A 2,937-nucleotide genomic window follows, 5' to 3' on the forward strand; every position below is an offset into this window, starting at 1 on the left:
ACAAACTTGGGGTCAGGTTGAGATTTCCAACAGGGAACTTAAAAGAATTCTGGAGAAGACTGTTGGGAATGCTAGGACTCAATAGTCCAAGAATCTTGATGACTCTTTGTGGGCATATAAGACAACATTCAAAACCCCTATTGGAATGTCTCCATTTCAGTTGTTGTTTGGGAAATCATGTCATTTGCCTGTTGGATTGGAGCATAGAGCATTATGGGCTGTCAAGTTCTTAAACTTTAACTCTAAAGCAGCAGGTGAGAAAAGACTACTGCAATTGGATGAACTGGATGAATTTTGTCTGTCTGCTTATGAGAGTGCCAGCCTATACAAGGAGAAGACCAAGCTATGGCATGACAAGAAAATCACACCTAGGGATTTCCAGGTGGGAGATCAAGTGCTGCTATTCAACTCCAGGTCAACTCCAGGTTGAAATTGTTCCTAGGGAAGCTGAAGTCCAGATGGTCTGGACCATTTGTGGTTAAGAGCGTGAAGTCTTATGGAGCGATGGAAATTTGTTCTTGGGATTCTGACCGGAGTTTTACTGTAAACGGTCAGAGGTTGAAACTTTACATCGGATGTGCTGTGGATAGGCAACTGATTTCAGTTGCCTTGTTAGAGGTAAGCTAGATCATACCCGCCAGGCTCGCGACGTTAAACACGTGCTGAGTGGGAGGCAACCCACTGTATCAGGTATGTAACATTTATGTTGATACCAATTAAAAAAAAAGAAGAGAAGAGGGAAAAGTTTTGAAAAAATTTAAGAATTTTTTTTTTTTACAAGTGCTGGGCGCTAAAACTTCCATTCTGGACGTTTTAGCGTTCTAAGAGTTGCATCACAATGAAACTCTCTGGCCATGAGCGCTAAAACGTTCATACTGATTGTTTTAGCGTTCCCCAATGCATCAGTTGCAAGCACTCTGGTCCAGCGCGCTAAAACGTCCTTGGTGACCGTTTTAGCGCGATGCTGCACACAACGTGTGCACATTTCTCTGGTCCTAGGCGCTAAAACGTTTTGGTTTCAACATTTTAGCGCCCTGTCACTTAATTTGAAATACACGGTTTTCCCTCACTTTTCTTCACTCTCATTTCACACTACTTCATTTGCTCTCCTATTCTCCAACTCGCGAATTTTTCTGCATCTCACTTCTCCATTCACTCCTTCACTTCCTCATAATCATAACAAGGTATGTATCCATATCTTCTTCTTTCCCATCGTTTTGAATAATTTTTTTTATTTAATATTGCCTAGGGTTTCCACAATTTGAATTCATGAACTACATTTGTAATTACATGTTTATCTTGGTTAATGTATGTTCATGTATGTGGATTCATGTTGTTTTTCCATATTTTTTTGGGGAAAAGAGGCATCCCCAAACGTTCTACACAAATGAAGTTTCACACAGGCACACAAGGTGTTTGTGATATTGCCTGACCCAGAAATTGCTCGAGCGCTAAAACGCTTGTCAGCAATGTTTTAGCGCTCGACCAGTTTTAACACACGCATAAGGCCAGGACGCTAAAACGCTCAGTGTGACCGTTTTAGCACCCAGGCCTTGCTGCATACATGCTATTGATTGCTGAGTTTAGCATTGTGGGGGTGTTTACTCACATGATTTTGGATCTAATTCCATCCATTCTCAATTTTAAATATGGGAATTGGATCCACATGTTTGAATGATATACTGACTACTTCTTGATTTTTCAGGATCATGTCTACACCTCCACCTAAGAAGACTGGAAAGAAGAGGTCCAGGGTGTCTCAGGCATCTGAACCCACACCACCTCCTCCTGCCTTTGATGCCCATTTCTGGAAGAGTGCGGATCATGAGGCCCGTTACACTGCCAAGACCTCTTCCAGGCCATTTGTTAGGGAGAGGAAATTCATCTTGGAGAAGGATGAGTACCCGGAGTTCAAGTCCCAGCTGCAGACTAGGGAATGGGTAACCTTTGGTGAGATTCTGGTAGACAGCAGCCCGGCTATAGCACGGGAATTCCATGCCAATGCTTACAATGGTGATGAGGGTAGTAAGAGGCATTTTGTTAGTTGGGTGAGAGGCAAGAAAGTCAAATATGATGCCCACACTATTCAAAAGCTTCTGAAGATCCGACATTGTGATTACATCCAGAACCAAAGCTGTGAGTTCAGGAAAAATTGGCAGAACATTGAAATACCACCAAGGAGACACGACCCTGAATTTGAGAATTGGACCAAACTGGGGGCAGATGAGCCTGTGTTGCAAACCATTACCAAGCCAAATGAGCCGTGGGAAATGACAAAGGATAAGGGAAATCCTAAATTGCTTTGGTTGAGGCAATTGAATGGTGAAGCCCGGGTTTGGTTCCATTTTGTGGTCTCTAATGTCATGCCCTCCTCCAACCAAGCGGAGGTCATTCTGATGCGAGCTGTCCTGATATACACCATCATGACCAAAGGGAAAGTGTAGCTTCCCATCCTTCTTCAGGACAGTATCTATTATATGGCCCACTCTGATAGCAGTTCTGCTGCATTGGGTCACTGTTCTCTGATTCAACTTCTGTGTCAGAAAGCTGGTGTTGATGTTACTGACAATGGGGTGCCAGTTAAGTTGCACCCCCAAATTGATGCCAAGCTCATTAAGGGACAACTGAAGATTGGAGGAGATGGACCTACAGGGCTGAAGCCAGGAAGGAAACCTATGACTGAGGCAGAATTTGAGTTTGAACGGAAGATACAAACCGGAGAGCAATAGATGGTTAACACTGAAGTTCGTTTGGGATTTTCGCCGCCGTCTCAAGTTCATGTAGACGAGCCAGATTTAATATCAGACCCAGATGATGAAGATGCTGACCGATATTTGTGAAGCCCAGGGCTTAGAGACAGCTGCATACCAGCCTGCTGTTTACCCTCATTCTGAGGAGGAGGATGAATTTGAAGCCGCTGCCAAAGCATATTTTGAT

Source organism: Gastrolobium bilobum, unplaced genomic scaffold (genome assembly GCF_033153095.1).
Source record: "Gastrolobium bilobum isolate Gb01-03AN ecotype WA unplaced genomic scaffold, APGP_CSIRO_Gbil_v1 utg2588, whole genome shotgun sequence".
NCBI lineage: Eukaryota > Viridiplantae > Streptophyta > Magnoliopsida > Fabales > Fabaceae > Gastrolobium > Gastrolobium bilobum.